Below are 22,118 nucleotides of genomic sequence, written 5' to 3'. Positions count from 1 at the left end.
ACGTTCTCCGTTTGGCATGGGTTTTGAACCACACCTTGTTGCCTTTTCCTAGAGGGACACTGTGGTCCAGGAGACCACTTTTGTGGTCGTAGATCACTTTTGATGCTCGTAGACTAGTTATCGAGTCTCCCAGCTGCGCACCTTGACTCCCGAACTTTCGTCTTGCATCCTTTTTGGTTTGTTTTTGGTACAAACCTTGTTTTCCTTGTTTAGAAGGTGGTACAAGGGTGGGAGACCAGTTCTTTCCCTTGGAGACCATTTTTCTTCCCGTCAGCCCGTTTTCTGGTCGAGAAACTGGTTTTCTTGGTCTTTGGGCCACCTTTTCTGGTCAACCACCACACCATTGGCTTACTTTCAATGTGTAGACTTCTCCTACCCATGGCAGACCACTTGTTGTCTTGGGAGACCACTTGTGGTGGTTGGCCGACCATTTTAAGTAGCTGGCCGACCACTTCAAGTGGTCGGCTGCTTTTTGTCACATTTTTGGAGATATTTTCCTCCAACTGTGCCAGCTGGAGCGCACTGAAACCATCATCCATACACGTGTATGGAGGGATGGCCTTGGACCCTTAGCTTCCTCAAGAAGCTTGAGCCTTGGTTCTCTAGTGAGAACCTCCTCCTCCCTCCTCTGGGTTCAGAAAAATTGCCTTGAGAGTTATACATACACCCTTGTATCTATGTTGCTCTTGTTCTTCATTTTTATGTTCAAAAGTGCATATTCTTCACACTTTAACACACAAACACACACTTAAACACCATACTCTTGGAGCTGAGGTCCTTTGAGGTTGGTTTTGGAGTTCTTGGACTGGTTTAAGCTCAAAGAAGTTGCTGGAGTTGTAGCTTTGAAAAGGTCTTCAAGGGTGAGCTTTTAACCTTTTAAACCCCCATTTTTGCTTAATCTTTTAGCCCTATTTGCATGCTATTTTAAGCTTAACTTTATACTACAAAAAGTTCTATTTTTCAGTCCTTAAAATGTTTGTTTAAGGTGACTTTTTTGTTTAAGGTCACTTTTTTTTTTCCAGTCCTTGTGAGGCCTTGTTTTGAGCCATCCTTTTTGGCTCTTGTTCTAGCCTTTGCATGACCTTTTTACCACTGAAATCCAAAGGATTTTCAGTGGTGGAAAAGTGGTTTTGGGGTCCCAAATAGGAGAGGGTCATCCCCTCTCCTTGTGTTTTGAATACTTGCTTCATATGCCTCATGTTTGAGCACGTTTATTAAGCTTGTGTTGGGTTATTCTTAGCATGTTTTTGGGGTTATTTTGGGATGGCATGCCACTGTTTTGGGTTGTCTTGATCACCTCATGCATGCTTAATACACTTGTAGTGTAAATTTCATAAACTAGTCTTGTATGCTTCATGAAGTAGCATGCCTTTCTAGCTTATGTTGACTCCATTTCAACATGTTTTTGGTGATGTTTTGTCATGTCATTCCTCTGTTGAGGTTTGGTTTGGTTGGCCTTTGCATGCTCCATGCACTTGTAGTGTAATTCCATGAATTAACCAAATGTGTCTCATGCTTTAACAAGTCATTCTAGCATGATTTTGGCTTAACTCCTAGAAGATTTTGACCATGTTTAGCATGCTCTAGCTCTGATTTGTGTTGTTTTGGTCATGCATGCCATGCTTGGTATAGCTATAATGCATTCTAGCTTGTTAGCTTTGTGTATCAAGTCCACTAGCATGCATAGCTTGGCCTATTTGAATGATTTGGCATCATTTCAAATGTGATTTCAGTCCATCTAGTGTGGTCATACACTTACATCTTTCACTTATTCAATGCGTTGGAGGGTTTGCCCTTTATGCCTTAACATGAGTCATTGTGTATGCCTTCATGCCTAAGCTTGTGAGCTATCATTTCAATGTGTTTTTGGGATTATTTTTCCATGATATAACTCTGATTTTTGTTGGTTAAGTCATCTCATCTTTGGTCTTGGTAGATGTAGTGTAATCCACCTTATTTGCCTTGCATATTTCATGCTTCATGCTTACCATGCTAGCTTGTTTTGGCTTCCTTTGATGCATGTTTTAGTATCATTTTGACATATTCTAGGACTATTTTGGGTTGCCTTGGCCATATGCTTCATGTTTTGCATAGTTGTAGTACAAATGCCTATGCTAGCTTGAAGCTTTGGGTACCATAGCATGCTTCATTTGTGTTGTGTACATGATTTGGCATCATTTCCCATGACATTTCAAAGCACGTAGCATTGCCATGTTCCCACTTCATTCACTCTTTAAGTGTCTTTGAGTGTTATCCATTGTTGCCTTGTTTATGGCCTAGTGTGTATGCTTGCATGCCTAGACCTTTGGGCCCCCATCTCAGCATATTTTGGTCTTTGTTTAGACCTATTTGAGCTCTGTCCATGATTGGTTCAATCATTTGTACCATGTATTGCATGCCCCTTTGTGTAGTCCCTTTAATGGCTTCATGCCTTAGGCCCTGTTGCATGCTTTACTTGTGTTGTTTGAATGATTTGGCATCATTTCAGACTTGATTTCAGAGCCTTTAGTGTTGTCACACTTCCATGTTTATCACTTCTTGAGCACTCTTGAGAGTTGTGCTATTGGGCCTAGTTAATAGGCTAATGCGTGTGCATGCATGCCTTGCATTTTGTGCCTTTGTTTTGGTGTTATGGCCACTGATTTGGGCGTGGCTGAGGTCTGTCCATTTTGGTTAAAGTCCATTGAGCATGTTGGTTTTCATGGTGTTCGCATTGTGCATACCTATGTTATATTGCATTGAGTATGCCATATTGTTCATTGCATTGAGTATGCCATCTTACATTGCATTGTGTATGCTATGTTGTTATTCGCATTGTGTATGCCAAGTTGTTGCTTTGCATTGAGAATGCATGCCATTAGCATTGGTAGTTTGATCTTATTCCCTTGCATGTTATTGCATACTTGTCCCTCGCATGCTGTTTGCATGCTTGTTCTATTGTATTGCATGTTTGCACACTTGAGTTGCATTGCATGTTTGCATGCTTGAGTTGCATTGCATTTGTTTGGATTAAGTGTTAGTCCAAACATGAGAAACGAGGGATGTTTCATACTTGAAGTGATCAAACGTGCCTCAATTCTCGGTCGCCGACCCTCATGATCATACCTGATAGAGTTCTAGGCTTTATATGTTTCTGTGTGCATTCATTTCATATGAAATTGTGCAATTTGGCTTCTCGGCGATCATGCATCGAGATGCGTGATTGGTGGCCTGAGGGTCGAGAACCATACTCCCTTGAGCTCATGGCATAATAGGGAGGGTGGTTGTGCACACATATCTTGCAAATACATTACCATGCCCTTTCTTGCTCTCTGTTGCAACAAAGTGGAGTCTGGTAGCAACAACTGGTCGGTCGACCAGTAAACCTAGCTGGCCGACCACTTTTCCTAGTTTTCAACAAAGAAAAATGGTCCGCAGGTGGTCTCCCTTCTCAACAACTGGTCGGCAGCCCTCCTACAGGTCCCCAAGGTGAGTTTGAAGTTTTGTGGAGCTTGGTGCAGTGTTCTGAGAACAATTGGAAACAGAGGCAAGTTGGGGCATCGCGTTAGATTTCCAAACGAGGCGACCGGGCATGCATGCACTCTTCTCCCTCTAAAGCTCTTGTTTTATTGCTTTATTTAGCTAATTTGTGCTTTGGTTTTGTACTTTAAATAATTAATGTGTTTAACTATTCGATTTGCGTTGTAATAACTTAATTAGTTAGCTTGTTAGTTAATTAGTTTTGTTTTGTAATAATTAGTTTAGTTAGCTTAGATTAGCTAGTTAGCTTCTTATTCGGACCCTCCGTCGAGAGGGCCAATTGTTGTACTAAGCATGCGTGTGTGTGATGCATGTCTTCCAACCCCCATTTCTTTCTCCCTTCTATTTAACCGCTTACGATGGTTAGTTTTAGGGCATGTTTCGATTAGCATCCTTATGCTTTGCATGCGTGCATCCATTCATCTGTTTTGCATGCACTGGGCTCGGCGCATCATACTAACTACATTGTATTTCAATACCAATTTGAATACATGTTATCAAGTTGCATTTCACATGTCATCTTAGAATAGCCGAGCCTATTCTAGCTGCACTTTTACATGTGTTGCATTAGCCATCTTAACATGAACTAGGATCATCCATGATTTCTAACTAGTTCCCTATTTTGGCTCAGAGTACATTATGAGTGTTTACTCTTTAGCATATTGCATGAGATGTTTATGTTGCCATGTTAGCATGCTTGCCATGAGGCTATTTGCTTAAGTGCTAAACTGCTTGGATGCCTGTGGGTGAAGGTTGGATTACATAAATTGGAACAATTCATTGAAATTCGCATCTTAGCCTACTTGCGAGTAACAAAATTCAAATCATTTTCACAAACGGACATGCAATGTTTTGTTCCAAATTAGGCAATCTAGTCTGTACTTGTATGCTGCGCACATCACATAGTAATTCTAGGTTAATAACCGGAATAAGAACACATATGTTTTCAAAAACAAAATATCATGCTTAGTATAGGCCGATCTTTGATCGGGTGAGCGGGGGTGCTCATTGCATGACCTTCCCCTCTCGTACCTAAGTTCCCGAGCCAAGGCAACTTTGGTGATGACGAACACGTGGCCTTAGGCACGAGTCAGGATTTCCTAAATTTCTCCAAAATAAAATATTGAGGTGGTGACTTTATATCTGGCAAAGCAGTCCATGTTTGGCACTTCTTTATAAAAATCAGTTTTTCGAAACGATTTGCCAAATTTGGACTCTTTGGTGATTTATTAGTCTTACATCGCGCATTGTAAGATTAGATTCAGAACCGTGACATTGAGTCTGAACTGTAGTAGTTAGAGAAACAAACGAATTCGCGCCCTCGCAGGCGCGGAGATCAGGAGTTCTCTCGGGGGCGGTCTACAGAGTGTCTTTGAGAGTGGAGTGTGGTGAGCATTGAGGGTTGAGTGCATGGTGAGCTATATATGAGGGTTAAGTGATGTGAGCTCATAAATCTTTTACATATCTATGTTCTAATTTTTGTGCAAGTTGTCAAGCTAGTTTAATAGTAGGGAGGAGGGTTGAGCTTGGTGAGAATCTATACATAGGTTCTCTTCTTCTGAGGGATAAGTGTTGTAAGCCAGATTTTTCTAACTGTTTTTTATGCAGATTGTCAAGCTAGCACTTATGTAAGGGAAATCTTTGTTGAGGGTTGAGTGAATTTAGCACATATATTACTTGTAGTGTTGAGAGTTGTTTGAAAGTTGAGATTTTTTTTTTGAATTGTTTGTCTGTTGTTCTCTGCCTGTCTGTCTCATATTTGTTATTGCTTTGTTCCTGTTGTTGTCCCTGTTTGACTAAGAAGTTTGTTTATGCTGCACCTGTTTTGTGCAACTCCCCCATGGTCTTGGTATGTGGTGTTTGAATAGACCTTTTCTGTGCAATGTTTTCTTATTTCTAGGTGAGAAGTGACTGGTTCAGAAGTGACTGGTTCATTTAGCCTATTTGTTGTGCTGTTTGTTGTCCTGTTTGCTATGTTGTTTGTTGTCCCTTCTCCCATATTTTTGTCCTGTTTGATGTGTTGCCTCTGTTCTGCTGTGTTGGTCTTGCCTACTGCTATATTAGTGTTGCTATGCCGGTCTGCTGCAGAGCTGTTGGGTGCTAAGTGTCACTGTGTTTAGCATGCTGTGCTGTTGAAATCTCTTTTGTCATATTGGTAGCTCAAGATGTTGGTTCATGGTTTTGGTTTTTTTTGACGTTTTCCTGTTTTTGTTGTTTTTTAGTTTAGTGTGTTGGCCGAGATGGTCATTTTGTTCTAGTTTTGTTGAGGCATGGCTGCTTTTGTTGCTTTTAGTTTGTTGGGTCTTCCTGAGGAATGCCTCTTGTATGTATACATTCTTTTGTCTTAATTTATAATTTACTTACCTAAAAAAAAAAATTCTGTTATATCAATTTGAGTAGTTTGATGGAACATTGAGCTTTTACTAGAGTTTATCTTTTGTGAACTAATCATTTCTTTTTTTGGTAATGAGGTTTTCCAGGGTATCTCCCTGTCCTAACACTCTTAACACATTACACCAAACCTTAGCAGCACGTGATCTACAGACTGACCAGAGCAGTTTATAGAAGCAACAATTATCAACAATTCGAGGTGACATTATCTTCCTCCTTACTAATAGATCGCAAGTAGTAATTATATATTTTTTTTTACATTGTGAACCAACAGAAAACTTGGAACGCATAACCAAATGATATAATCTACTCATGGAGGATACATAAATTAAATCGTCATTTTCATAACTCCATGACATTCTATCGTGAGTTTGATTGTTGCCCTTAAAGCCATCCAATGATCTTATAATTTCTCCTCTTCTTTTTCCCAGGGATAAAGTTCTCAATTATTACTTAACTTCTATCCAATGCTCTCTCTCCTTTAATGGCCACAATATTAGATATAACCTCTTTTTTTTCTCTTTTTCTTTTTTTCTTTTTTGTAATGACTAGGCTAAGCTGTTCTTAATGACAAATTGCCTACCCATTTTAGAATTTGTCCCAATGCCAACAATTAATTTAAACCTCTGTTTTATCATATTACTAAATATTGTCTCACCCCCTACCAATGATATAATATCATACCAATCCCTGATACCTTCTTTGAATTAAATGTCTTAGGCAGCCATGAATTTCTCTTCACATTGTATTTTTCACACAGAACTTTTCTTTATAGCGCAGGCATAATTTATAATTTTTAAGTGATCAAATACCCATCTCACCAAAATCTCTTGATCTATTCACATTGTCCCATTTAATCAGCCTAAGCTTTCTTTAATCCTCCTTGTCTCTCATACGTAAGAAGCTACACTGAAATTTCTCCAATTCATTAGCCACACATAAGGAATCTTAAATACAGACAAAAAGTAAACTGGTAAATTACCAAGTGTGGACATGATTAATATCATCCTAGTTAAAATTGACTCCAAAGAAGGCTTCGGCAACACGGTAGTTGAACGAATTCAAATTTGAATTCGTCTCTAGTTTCGTTCAGAAACTCCGAAGTGTTCTAATGGAAATTCATTTTCAATTGTGATTTGGATTCTCTCTTTTTCTTGAGAATTCTAGATGGAGGTTTGATCTGATATAGGCAAATTCTGGTAACTTCGTCGTTGAATTTTGTACAGGACACTGCATTTCTCATCACATTTCCAATGACTTTGAGAAGTCATATTGCTGAAATTAGAACAGATTTAAGGTTGTTCACACCACCATCTCAAGTCTATAAGTACCCCACTCTTCCTAAGTTGTTGTAGAGAAGAAAATTCATATCAAATTACAATATAAATTAGAGTCACGGTCACATCGATTTTTTTGAAATTTCTACTCTGTTTTCTTCATCATTATTCATTTTAGAGTCTGAGTTAAAGAGAGTGCAACACAAGTTTGGTTCGCTATATTTGAGATCATTGTGTTGCAGTCTTGGATTTTAGTCGTTGTATCCTGGGAGGTTGGCACCAATAACTTAGCACCTCGGTAGGGGCAAATTAAACCTTAAGAAAATTGCGTCCAACACAAGCCTCGACGGTATTGTATTGTTCTGTGTTGCAATTTTCGATTTATTATTAAGCATAATCTTCTTGCATAATTGTTTATTTGAAGTTTCATTGTGTTTTGTTGCTCTATTGCTCTCTAAAAAATAATTTTTCCTCACCCAGTCATCCGAGACGACCGCCTTTGTGAAATTTTTGTTTTGCTTTGCTTAGTTGCAAGTCAATTCCAATAATCACTTATTTATACTTGTGCTCAATTTGTAATAACATCCCAACATTCTCTAATTTATCTCTTCCAAATATAACGATGTTCATAAAATTAATTTTTAAAAAAAAAACTTGTCAAACGCTGTCTGTCTATTTATTTATTATTATTATTTTTTGATTCACTGGGGACAGTGATTTAGTGTAGTCACCTATGTTGACACAATTGTTATGTTTTAAGATATATATTTACATATATTTAATATTTTCTGAAATTTTTAAGGATAAGAGTTTGTAAGAAAAAAGATTGGCTTCCTTTCAATTTAATTTTTGAAATAAGTTTTAAGTTTTGAGTAATGTTTTAAAAGATAAATTTTTGAAAAGAAAAAAATTATTTGGTTATGAGTTTTGAATTGTATTTTGAGATTTTTTTTAAGGTCTCTAATATTACAATTTTAGAAGATAAAGGGCATCCCAAACTTTCATAGTACATTAGGTCCCTCAAAAATACGCACCTCTTCCCTCCAAAATTATTGAACCAAAATATCCTTGTGTTTTACATTCAATTTAACATCTTTCACTTTTTGAAAATTTTGAAAACTTAAAAATTCAATAACCATTGATTTAGATGTTCATTTTTAACAAAAATTATATTTTTGGAATGCCCTCATTGAGATCTATCCAACAAGATGTATGAGGAATATGAAACTCAGGTGAAAAAATTGATAAAATTTCACTGAGTTAGAAATCAACATGAAAGTAAATTTTTCTTACTACATTTGTAAAGAAATTTCAGAGAAAGTCAAATGTGTTAGAGAAAATCAACATAAAAGTAAATTTCTTTTATAGAGAAATTTTAGAAAAAGTCAAATGTGTTAAGAGAAAATCCACATGAAAGTAGGTTTCTCTTACTTTGCAAAGAAATTCAAATGTGTTCGAGAAAATCAATATGAAAGTAAATTTCTCTTACATTTACATAGAAATTTCAGATAAAGTCAAATGTGTTAGAGAAAATTAACATGTAAGTAAATTTCTTTGACTCTATTTGCAAAGAAATGTTAGAGAAAGTCAAATATGTTAGAAAAAATAAACATGCAAGTAAATTTCTCTGACTACATTTGTAGAGAAATTTTGTATGCAAGTCAGATTGTAAGTGTGTGATGGCCAAAAGAGATCAACATGACAGAAAAATTTCAGGAAAAAAAAAATCAAATGTGCTAGAGAAATAAACATGCAAGTGTGTAATGTGTCAAGTGAAAATCAAATACACAAGAGGGTAAATGACTACATTTGCAAAGAAATTTTATAGGCAAGTCAGAGAAATTTCATATACACAAGAAAGTATTAAGTGTGTCAAGTGTACAGTGACTAGAGAAACATCTTAAAGAAATTTCACACACAAATCTATTTTGTATAATTCAATTGATACATACACAAATACTATTCCCAACCGATAAAATAATAGTTATTTCATAAAAAATTAATTATTTAAATTATTTCATAAAAAATTAATTATTTTTTTTTCATAAAGAAAACCCCTTAAATTATTATTTTATTTTTATTTTTTTTTGGTTACAGAAAAATCCTCCCACTCTCCCGCAGGTCCAGGGCAGCGCCCCTTGCAGAGATCACCAAGGTGTCCTGTTGTCCGTTCCGAGATAGGAGACTATAACCTGGGAACTTGCCATGACCTCCCAAGACAAGCTCTTCTTAAGTCAGGACTCGAGTAGTGGGAGCATTGGGCCCACACCAAGTGCTGTGGTAGCAACAACTTAAGGCCAACCTCCTAACCAACTGCCCTACGCCCAGGAGATTGGCCCAAGGGATTTTAAACTTGGGACCTAGGGTCTTAACCCCCAAGCCTTTACCAAGTTGCCAAACACCCTTGGGTTTATTTGAATCACAAACAATTCTAAATTTCATTGTAAAAAATTAATTAAATCAATCAATCAAAATAGTTTGATATTAAAAATTATTATTGGATCATATGAATCCTCAAAGATTCCTTGAGATTCCTAACATGAATCTTAACATAAGGCATCGTTTGGGATGTGAGTTGGTTTCTTAATTTTTTAACTTTTTTACTCTTTTAGCATGGGACTAAAATAGCCTCGTTTAGGATGAATTTTTTGATTTTTTTAACTTTTGTGAGAGAAAAATAAAATAATTATTGTTTGGATGTGACAACTTTTAGCCTAAGACTAAAAAGTTTATTTTATCTTTTTGTGACTATTTTAGGCTTAACTCATCCTAACCCACATGCCTAACCCAGATTGTGGGGTGTTTTAAGAATATAGTTAAAAACTAACTTTTTTAATTTTCTTATGTCAAAATAATATAACTCAAAATAAATTAAAAAATGATTTTTGACTTTTTATTGATGTTCCCAAATGTTCCCTATGAAACTCCGAAACCCACTTATTATTATTATATTAAAAAAGGAAACTATAAGGAAAATATTTATTTTGGCTTGATGGCCAAATAATTATTAATTAAATCGGAACTACGTCAGCTAGAAAAGTTGGCATTACGCGCACCACCAACCCAAAAATATAAAGCCCTGCTTCAAAATCTTTTTATTAAAACTCATTTTATTTAATTTTCTCTTTTTTTAAGACAAAAATAACTTTTTTAGTGTTTATGTTTATCAAATTAATTTGTAATTTAAAAAAAAAAAAATTGAAAAATTTAATTTGAAAATAGAAAATATTTGAGACTCCAGAAAGTTCCCACAATCACATATGATAATAATAAATAAATAAATCCCTCCAATTTTGCAAATTTTGTTGATGTTCAAGGACCCCCCCCCCCCCCCCAAGAAAAAAAAAGTGTTGAAGATGTTTGAGATTCTAATAACAAGTGAGCTAATCTGGTAGCTAATGAAGGTATCAATGGTTTTAAATTTTTTTTCTTCCACTTCGTACTGTATTTTCTTTCAATTAAATGAAGATGCAAGACGCATCAAGTATCCGAATCCGTACAAACTAATAATAAAATCAACAACGACAACTACTTCAGCAATGGATAAGAATAGGCCCTAAACAATGGCATCCAATTAAAGAGAATCCAAAAAGTTGTCAATCAGATTCAAAAATTACCTTCTAGACTATTCTTACGTTGTTACAAACCCAAATCCAATATTATTACTCATAAATGAACCAAAATTACATTCGTATTTCTGTATAAAATTATGAACAAATTTTCTAGGTTTGTAGTAGCACAGAGATAAGAAAAAAAAGCTTGGTAACACCTACTATCAAAAACCCCAACCAACCAACATGGTTATTCACTCTAAAAAAAAGATGAACAATGCATTTGTCAGATTTTTCTATAGTCAATGTATATATAGGGATTTTTGTGACGAATGTTAAAACCTGATACAAAAAATAAGACGATTAGGAGTTTAAAAATAGCTCGTGGTCCGTGGGCGGCCTGAAGTTTGTTCACAGCCTGGGGTGTGGGCCCGGTCTGGTTAGGCTCGGGCCTGAGACCCTGAGCCTAGGCCTGGGGTGTCATTTTGAAGTCCAGCCCAACCCGTGGGTCAGGCCCCCCTAGGCCCGCCTGTGGCCCCATCCATCGACCTATACAAGGCCCACTCAAAGCTCGGTCCACCAGAGGTTCGGTGTCATTTTTAGTAAGAAATAATAAAATTTTGATGAAAAAAATATAAAAAATTGAAAAAAATATTTAAACCCACCCAAACCTGAGTCCGGGCCGAGGCCCATTTGCTCGACTCGAGACCTAGCTCGGCCCATCCAAGGTCCAAATACCCCCTAAACTTTGGCCTATTTTTCGGCCTGTGGACTGGCCCGACTCGAATTTTAATGAGAACTAGTGAAATCCGACATGGGTCGGGCCGGGCCCATGCCAAATTTGCACCCCTAAAAATAGTTTTTGGTTTTTACTGGGAATGAAAGTAGTTTTTGTAACTTTATTCATCATTGACCTTGCATGCTACACATACTTACTGCTGAAACTGAACTTATTTAGCACTGTTAGCCTATCACTAAAATCAATTACTTATTTTCATAATTTACTTTTCAAAAAATTTTAATTTTTAATTTTTCATACTTTTTTATTTTTATTGAATTTTTTTAAAATTTTAAATTAAATTTTTTTATTTTTAGTTACTTTTAAGCTCTTAACCCATTTTGAGTCATATCATCTCTCACATTTTTTACATGTTTTTTCAAAAAAAAAAAAAAGTCAAAAAAATCAATTTTTAACCATATTCCCAAAACACCACATAAATACACGTAAAAAGTATAATATTTGTGAAAAAAAATCTTCAAAAAAATCACTAAATATAAAATATATATATATATATATATATATATAATACAAAAATTCAGTACATTTTTTATATTTTTGTGTATTTATTAATTTTTTAAAATATTTTTTCACGAATATTTTACTTTTTAGATATATTTAAGTAAGGTGCCTCTAAAAGAGTAAAACAATTGCTTAAAATTTTAAAAATATTTACTAAAAATAAAAAAAAAAAACATGAAAAAATAAAAAATTCAACGTCTAAAAAATTGAAACCAAACACACTGAATTGTATTTAGCATTAAAACTAATTTAATTTAAGATCATACTTACCAAATTTCTCCAAACCAATGGCTGTCTATCCATCAAAATTGACTTTACACAATTGGACGGACAATCTATACAAAAAACCCCCAAGTTCAAAATCTTGATAGACAACATTCTTTGCCTGAAAATAGACTGTTCGAATGCTTATTTTCTTCACACCTAGCTACCCTCCTTGTTAATCACCATGACTACTTCCTCAATATCTGTAGGGGGTCAGAAATTGAACCCCAAACTAAGTATGGACCCAAGCACTAAGATCGCCCTGAGAAGGAGACTAGGGATAAGAGAGCAGCGTGGGCCAAAGCCCAAGGGAAGTGGGCCAACAAGTGGGCCGAGGCAGGTCAGACCAATCAAGGCTCCCGATGGACTCAGCGATGAAAAAATGCCCAAGTCAAGTTGTAGAGGCAACACCTGCAGCAGTGAAGTTGCCGATGGGACATGTGTAGTGGCAGAGTTGTTGAGATACTTTGTCTCAGCGTCGCCAGTCCTATTAACTTCGGTTCCGCCACCATTGGAAAGTTGCCAAGGGAACATAGGGAACATGTGCAGCGATAGAGTTGTTGAGGCACTTTGTCTCAGCGCCGCCAGTCCAGGTATCTTTGGCGCCGCCGCCATTCCAAGTAATGTTGGTGTCACAATCATCTGGAGTTGCTGAAGGGAAGAGACGATCGAGGCAACCAAGTTGCTAAGGCAATACTTGTAACGCCCAAGTTGCAGAGGCGTTCTGCCGGTGCCACCATGTCTAATATCTTCAGTTATGCCATTTGAACTTGCCACGGGAAATGACTACCGCAACACTTACTACCGCTGCAACTGAGTTGTAGAGGAAATATCCTGCCAAGATGATAGTAGCCTTTGAGGGAGGCTTCCCTTCTGAGGCTAATGCCTGGCGCTGACAGCAGGCCATAAGGCATTAGCTGGCCCATGGCTGATAGCAGGCCCCATAAAACATTTAATTTGGCATTAATAGCAGGCCCCAAGACTTACTGGTAAGAGCTGATAGCAGGCCCAGAAATACCAGTTTACCGCGGTAACCCTGCGAAGATAGGAGTAGTGTAGCCTGAGCATAGGGGACTCCCTTTCCATTACCCAGGTCATGGACCTGCCTTAGTCGCACAAGCAGGACTAAGGAAGCCCCCTTGGGCTTGGTATTAAGGCACAGCATGGTTCATAGCAGGCTTGGCTGTGGCCTTCACCCTGGGAAGCTAGGGAGTTTGTGGTTGAGTAGCTAAGGATGGAGGCTTCGTTGAGGTTGGCACGAACATAGTCGATAGTAGACTATTGGAGTCCTGCGAATGCATGTACTGGCAAAATAGAACTGAGAAAGCAAGTGCAGCGGCGAGGTTCACCGCTGCAAGTGCACTTGCTGAGGTTCAAGCTAAGAAGACAAGTGCAAAGGCAAACGCTCTCGCCGCAACTACACTTGTTGAGGCTCAAAAAGGTAGTTGCAGAGGCAAACAGATAGTACACAATACATGCAGAGGGACACGTGGCACCTTCAGCCTGGTGGTTCAAGGCAGAGTATTCCATGTGATCCCCTGGGACACATGTCTTCGCTCTATTTGGCCACTTGATGTCCTCTTGCTGCCAAGGAAAATCCTATAAATAGGACCGATTTCCCAAGGTTCAACAAGAGGAATTTTGTGGATTTGGGAGGAGATGCTGCCCAATTTGGTACTGCCATATACTTCTTCTTAAGCCATTTGCTTCACCCTCACCCAGCTACACACTCTTCAATTCTCAGATAGTTGTTGTTGTTCATTCTCAAGCCATTTCCACCATCATTGGACCATTAGCATAGTTTTGTCCCTCTAATCACCTCTCTAACCTTGAACCCTCCTATAGTATCAAATGTGCACGCACGCATACACAAACAGAATGTTTTCTTCTCCACATTATCCAATACAGCAACAATGCAGTACCTATTCTCCACTTGATAAGTAATAATACCTGTGGTTCTATTCCTCTTGCTGGGAATCGTGTTTATCTAGCCGTCCACCGGAAGTAATTCTAAATACCCACCTTCATAATAAAAAGGGTCATCGAATCCTTTCTCTAGAATTACATACTCTTTTCTTCGCCGCTAAATCGTATACATATACCTTTTTTGGGAACTCATATTGCAATGTGTTAGAAATAATGGGTTTTGGAAAAATCTAGAAAACAAAATTTTTCTTAACTTTGGTCTAATTTTTAGATGGGATCCATGCGTCGAATTTCGTGGGTCAAAGTGGTAACGCGTTCTATGCCGCGTTGTGATTCACGTGGTATATTTGGTTGCTCAAAACCATTATCAGGTGAATGGGAAATTGAAGCCAAAGTGAGCTCCATGGAAATGGAGTTTTGGTGGAAATTTCTTAAAGGTATGATTTAAGGCTTGTCCCACATTGGTTTGGTGGGAAGAGTTTTGTGGGTTTATAAGGCATGGGTTTGGAACTTGGGCTACGCCCCAAGGGGCACCCAAGTTTTTTAGAAAGGGAGGTTATGGACAAAATGGGCTAGACCTATTGGACCCAAAAATCACCACACACGCGCCGCCGTCGGGCTGGCTTGGGAGCGAATGCGTGGTTACTAATCTTTTTGGGCCAAAAACATTTGGATTTAATTTTATTTTTTGAAATAAAATCTGTCCAAGAATTCAAAATTAACTCCAAATTTCTGTCCAGGTTAATTTCAATTTTTTGAAATTTCAAAACAATTTGCACCTCTATCTAACAGATCCAAATCTGTTACAAACCCAGAACAGGTTTTGTTCAAAATTCGAACTCAAACAAATTCATATCTGTTTGAATTCAAACCCAAACAGTGCCATTCAAACCAAACAGGTCTGATACCTGTTCAAATAGGTTTACTACCTGTTTAATTCAAAATGAAGAGTCACCTTTACACCTAGTCACCTTCATTGTATTTAATTTTCGGTGTTTTCACAAAGTGATATTCTGGTTGAAAAACAAATAGTAGTAATATACTGTCTATTTTCTTTGACAACTAGTAGTAATATACTGGTGTCATTAACAATTGTAGAATATTAATTTGTGTTACAGAAAATTATTATGGTATTTTATTTTTCTAGTTTTAGTAACAAGGAAAATAAAATTATTTTGTATTAGAATTTATTTTCTGGTTTTAGTAACTAGAAAATTAATTTGTGTTTTGGTTTTTACTAATTTTTGTAATTAGATACTATGGCTACTACAACTGAAATTGCGATTGGAAGTGGTACTCCAATTGTAACACCAGCTCCTGTCCCTATCCAGAACCATGTTAAAGTTCCAATAAGTCATGGAGAAAAACCGAAAAAATTTAATGGTACTGAGTTTAAGAGATGGCAACAAAAAATGCTATTTTATCGTACAACTCTAAATTTGGCCCGGTTTCTCCATAAAAAGGCTCCAGTACTGAGAGAGGATGAAAGTGATCGTAAAATTGTTGCCACTGTAGATACTTGGAAGCATTCTGATTTCCTGTGCAGAAACTACATCCTAAATGGCCTTGACAACATGTTGTATAATGTTTATAGCCCTCTGAAGTCAGCAAAAGAATTGTGGGATTCTTTGGAGAAAAAAATACAAGACAGAGGATGCCGACACAAAGAAATTTGTTGTTGGTAAATTTCTGGACTTCGTTATGGTAGACTCCCAAACGGTAATTTCTCAAGTTCAAAATGTTCAAATAATTTTGCATGATATTCATTCTGAAGGTATGTCTCTTCGCGAGTCTTTCCAAGTCGTTGCTTTAGTGGAAAAGTTACCACCGGCTTGGAAAGATTTCAAAAATTATTTAAAACATAAACACAAGAAGATGACTATGGATGAGTTGATTGTAAAATTGAGAATTGAAGAAGATATTCGAAAAGCTGAAAAGAGGAATGGGAAAAATCCCATTGAGTCCAAGGGTAATGTGGTTTAACAAGTTCACAAACCACATACCAAAAAAAAGAAGTTTACTAGAGATGGTCCTAAACAAGGCGACAACAATGGCAACAAGAAGTTCAAAGGAAAATGCTATAACTATGGCAAGATTGGACATCGAGCTTCTGACTGCTGCCGCCCTAAGAAGGATCGCGAAAGTACAAGCAAGAAGACCACCAATCAGGTCAATGTGACAGAACTAGATTACCTCTCTGACAGGATGAATGATATCAACCTCTCTGCTGTGGTGTCTGAGGCTAATTTTGTTGGAAATTCCAAGGAATGGTGGGTTGACACTGGGACAACTCGTCATATTTGTGCGGACAAGAAGATGTTCACTACGTACAATGAGGCTGCAAATGGTGAATAACTTTTCATGGGAAATTCTTCTACTTCTACTGTGGCTGGACAAGGAAAGGTGATCTTGAAGATGACATCAGGGAAAGAACTTACCCTCAACAACGTACTGCATGTACCTGACATCCGGAAGAATTTGGTTTCTGGCTCTTTGTTAAGTAAAAATGGTTTTAGGCTTGTATTTGAGTCCGATAAATTTGTATTATCAAAGAGTGGTATGTATGTTGGTAAGGGATACATGAGTGATAGTCTCTTCAAATTAAATATAATGACTAAAAGTTGATATTAATAAGAATAACACATCTTTTACTTATATTCTTGAGTCGAATTTATGGCATGGTAGATTAGGACATGTAAATTTTGATGCTTTGCGTAGATTAATTGGTTTGGATTATATACCAAAGTTTGAAATTGATCCTAATCACAAATGTGAGATTTGTGTAGGAGTGAAACTAACTAAGGCTCCATTTAAATCGGTTGAAAGAAAAACCGAACCTCTAGAATTAATTCATACTAATGTATGTGATCTTAAATTTGTTCAAACTAGAGGAGGCAAAAAGTATTTCATAACATTTATCGATGATTGCACAAGATATTGTTATGTATACTTACTTAGAAACAAAGATGAAGCCTTAGAAATGTTTAAACTCTACAAAACAGAAGTTGAAAATCAACTTGGAAAAACCATTAAAATGGTTAGAAGTGATAGGGGTGGTGAATATGATGCACCATTAAATGAATTTTGTGCACAACTTGGGATTATTCACCAAACCACAGCACCCTATTCTCCACAGCAAAATGGGATTGCTGAAAGGAAGAATAGAACCCTTAAAGAAATGATGAATGCCATCTTACTAAGCCCAGGCTTACTGCAGAACTTGTGGGGGCAAGCAATATTGTCTGCTAATTATGTTCTTAGCAGAATACCCCACAAAAAAACCAACAGCACTCCTTATGTAACAACCCTCACTTTGTTCTAGACATGCTTGCATGCATTACATGATTTTGTCTTGCTAAGTTGCATTTGCAGACCTTGATTTGTTTTGTCTAAGTGTTACTTGCATGCTTGGTTCGTTGCTTGGTGTGTATTTAGCCGAGGTCATCTTAAGCCTAGGTCACACCTTCGAACCTTTCACACCTAGGACCATCTTGGAACCACCTTGGTTGACCTCCACCTTCACCATTGCATATTGGCCGAGATGTCATCATCAAGGCCAAGGTGTGCATCACCTAGGCCGAGATCTGCATCATCTAGGCCGAGATGTTACCCCCTAGGTATCCTAGATCTTTGACCCTTGCACCTAGTAATCTTGTTCCTGGAATGTATAACCTAGACAGAGTTGTGGCACATCTAGGTCAAGTGTTATCCTTCCTAGCCGAGATCATTACTTGCCGGAGTGCCCATGTCACCTTACTTGTTGTACACCCCTTGTCATGCTCTTGTCTTGTCTTTCTATCACCTTTTGAGGAAGTCCAATCCGGTAGTGCCACGTGTCCTAGCAAAGGGTTAAGTCAGCCAGCAGATAGAGAAAACATATCATTTGTCATATCTTTGCCTTTTTTGAGAGAGAAGCTCTATGAAGAGGAGAACGGAGTTCTTGAGAGAGAGGTAGATTTCCCAGCTTAATCCTTAGAGTTTAAACCGTTAGATTCGTGTTTTGAGGTTAGATTCTTGATCTACTCTTGTTGTTCTTTATATTAATCCGATCACATTGCACGATCTAGCATGATTCATAATCCATGCATTGATTTAAAGCTTGTTTTAGAAAGAGAAATTGGTGTTCTCGTGTTCTTGAAATAAAACCATGTTTTGATCTGAAAGCTTGCGTCAAGATCCATGTTTTTGTGCTTGCCTTCATAAGATCTTTGAGTATGGGTACCCAGGTCCATGTTTTCAAACTCATTTCATAAAAACTCAGATTTTGAATAAAGAAGTATGATTTTAGCATTCATGTTCTTCATGTTCATGTTCTTCGTGTTCTTCAAAGGGAAACCCAGGTTTTCCCGACTTCATTTCCCTAGATGTGGTCGCCGGGAACACACCTCGGCCAAGATGTGTGGGACCTCGGCCTAGACCTGGTTGGTACCCAGCATGTTTCCTGAGATGTAAGGGCAGTGTTTTAACTCCCAGCATGTTTTGCTTTGTTTTGACTTGGTTTTGAAAGGAAATGTCGGGATCATTTGTACTCATGTAAAGCTTGTTCTAGAGATGCATTTCATATCCATCTTTGAGTATTTCTTCTTGTCTCCTTGAAGTGCATTCAATGGACTTTTCCATATAATTGTAGGTCTTGAATTCTTGCCTTAATCCCAGCGCCCGAAAGCTATGTGAGTGGTATTTTTAATAAAGTTATGTTATAAAGTTTTGATAAAGCTTTACTTCATTTTGGAAAAAGTATTTGATCAAGAATGAATGATTATTCCTAGTTTGTACAAGCACTATATTTGTTTTTATGACATTCTCGAAAAGTCCTTAGTGATAGGGGACTATAATGCAACTAGTACCCTTGTTTTGAAAGCCCTTAGTGCTAGGGGACAGTAATGCAACTAGTACCCTTGTTTTGAAAGTCCTTAGTGCTAGGGGACTATAATGCAACTAGCACCCTTGTTTGAAATATCTCCTTTGTTTTGCCACCGACGGTTTTCTGCGTGGGTTTGTCTGGAATGTCATCCCTTGTATTATATTGATGCTAGTAAGTATCCCTTGAAGCTTTGAAAGATTTGATTGATGGACTTGGTTCATCCTTTGATTTTGTACAGGATATGCTATGTATCGTTTTGATAAAGATCACTTGTAAGCCCCATATGTGAGCCCCATATGTATACTCTGATTATGTGTGAATCCTTGTCAGTTAGCCTTTGGTAATCTCGAATTACTGGCCATCACGACACCATTCTACTAGGGACGGGATGGGGTCGTGACAGATTGGTATCAGAGCACAAGTTCCATATAGTACATTGTTCACACACTTTGAGTCCTAAAGAGCTTAGGATTTCCCTTAGAATGATGTTAGAGTTGCATCATATTGTTTGCTACTTGACAAAATGTGCATCATCTCGGCATGATTATCTGTTACTTACATACATGTCTATTTGCTCATTTTGTTTTGAAGTCATATTTTGCATACTCTTAGCATCATGAGAAAGGGTAGACCTCCAGTTGGCCGAGATCATCCCAAGGACAGATTGGACAGATTAGAAAGATTGGTAGAAAGATTGGTCGAAGGTTTGGTCCATGAGTTGAGACAACCTAGGCCACAAGACACTAGCACCACCTCCACTCAAGCTGAGCAGACAAACGACCGGAATGTAGTTCCACCTCCACCTCCTCCAGTGCCGCAAGTGCCTCCACAACCAGCTTTATATGGAGATGGCACAATAATTTTGATCAAGGAGTTCAAGAAGATGAACCCGCCGAGATTCCAAGGGGGTATTGAACCGATGAAAGCCGAAGCATGGGTTTTGGAAATTGAGAAGTTGTTCGAGATTTTCCCCAGCACTGACGCGCAGAAGGTGTCATTAGTAGCATTCACGTTAGACGACGATGCTCGAAGATGGTGGATGATGATCCAGGAAGGTAACCCAGGGTTGACTTGGGCTAGATTTTTGGAGTTGTTCTACAACAAGCATTTTTCCCTTAGTGTTCGAGATCGCAAGACCACAGAGTTCCAGACTCTGACACAAGGCAACAAGACAGTGGCAGAATATGACCTTGCTTTACTGAGTTGGCGAGATATGCGCCTCACGTGGTCGACGACGAATATAGAAAAGCTAGGAAGTTTGAAAGTGGGCTGTGTGGGCCGATACAGGATCGAGTTAACATGCTCAACATGCCGACTTACGCTGGAGTGTTAGACAAGGCCATCCTGGCAGAAGCTAATTTGAACCGATATCAGAGTCCAAGAAAGAGCCAGAGGAAGAGACAAAACTATGAGAATCGTCGAGTACCATTTAATGCTAAGAGGAAGGCAAACATGGGCAGTTCCAGCAACTCAAATCAAGAAAGTGATGCTAAGCCGACGTGTGCAAGTTGTAGGAAGCCACATTTCGGGGTCTGTCGTTGGGTGTCAGGGGCATGCTTTGACTATGGTGAGATAGGTCATCGTGTGAAAGACTGTCCGAAGACAAAGGCTGACGATAGTACGAAGAATGGGAGCACTTCGGGCTCTGCACACAAAAACCACGTCGGAAGGACACAGGCGAGGCAGGGCAGAGTTTTTGCATTAGTGCCAGGAAACACCCATAGTGCTGAGACAGTGGTGTCAGGTACCCTTCCAATTTGCTCTCAAGATGCATACATATTGATTGATTCGGGTTCTACACATTCATTTGTATCTGCTAAATTTGCCGAGAAGTTGAATAGGGAACTAGAACCCCTTGGTTATGTGTTATCTGTATCTACTCCATCTGGGAGAACTATGATTGGTGCATCCATTTATAGGGCGTGTGTTGTTGTGATTGAGGATGTAGAATTATTAGTTGATTTGATGCCATTAAACATGACTCATTTTGATGTTATAGTGGGAATGGATTGCTTAGTAGCGAATCATGCATCCATAAATTGTGTCTCCAAAAGTGTCACGTTGAAACCCCCAAACCAAGCCGAGGTTATGTTTCAGGGTAAAGGAGTAGTATCCCCGCCTTACTTGATTTCGTCTATGAAGGCTTACAAGTTGATCCAGAAACGGTGTCAAGGTTACTTGTGTAGTATACTAAATAATCTGGATGGAAACGTGGAATTGGCCGACATCCCAGTTGTTAAGGAATTCCCCGATGTCTTTCCAAATGATTTGTCTGGCCGCTTAGTCGATAGAGAAATAGAGTTTACTGTTGACGTCATGTCGGGAACCCAGCCTATCTCCAAAACACCCTATAGAATGGCCATAGCTGAACTTAAGAACTGAAACTACAATTACAAGAATTATAGGATAAGGGTTTTATTAGGCCGAGCACTTCGCCATGGGGAGCACCAGTTCTATTTGTCAAGAAGAAGGATGGTACACTTCGTCTTTGTATCTACTACCGAGAACTGAACAAGGTAACCATTAAGAATAAGTACCCATTACCAAGGATCGACAATTTGCTTGATCAATTACAAGGGGCACGAGTCTTTTCTAAGATTGATCTCAGGTCGGGCTACCATCAGCTCAAGGTTAAAGCCGAGGATGTTGAGAAGACTGGTTTTCGGACGAGGTATGGCCACTACGAATTCTTAGTAATGCCTTTTGGAGTGACTAATGCTCCCGCAGCATTCACGGATCTGATGAACAGAGTCTTTAAGCCATATCTAGATGAGTTTGTAGTTGTCTTGATTGATGATATATTGATCTATTCTAAGAGTAAAGTCGAGCACATGAAGCATTTGGGACTTGCCTTACAAATCTTGAGGGACAGAAAATTATATGCCAAGCTTAGCAAGTGTGAGTTTTGGCTTTCCAGCATTTCATTTTTGGGGCATGTGATTAATGAAGAGGGTGTCTCTGTTGACCCAAGTACGATTGAAGCCATTGTGAATTGGCCGACGCCGACTAACATTTCCAAGGTTCAT

This window comes from Camellia sinensis, chromosome 6 (assembly GCF_055761805.1).
Source record: "Camellia sinensis isolate YWXY chromosome 6, ASM5576180v1, whole genome shotgun sequence".
Classification (NCBI taxonomy): domain Eukaryota; kingdom Viridiplantae; phylum Streptophyta; class Magnoliopsida; order Ericales; family Theaceae; genus Camellia; species Camellia sinensis.
The sequence above is the reverse complement of the archived record's forward strand: the minus strand, read 5'-3'. Positions refer to the sequence as shown.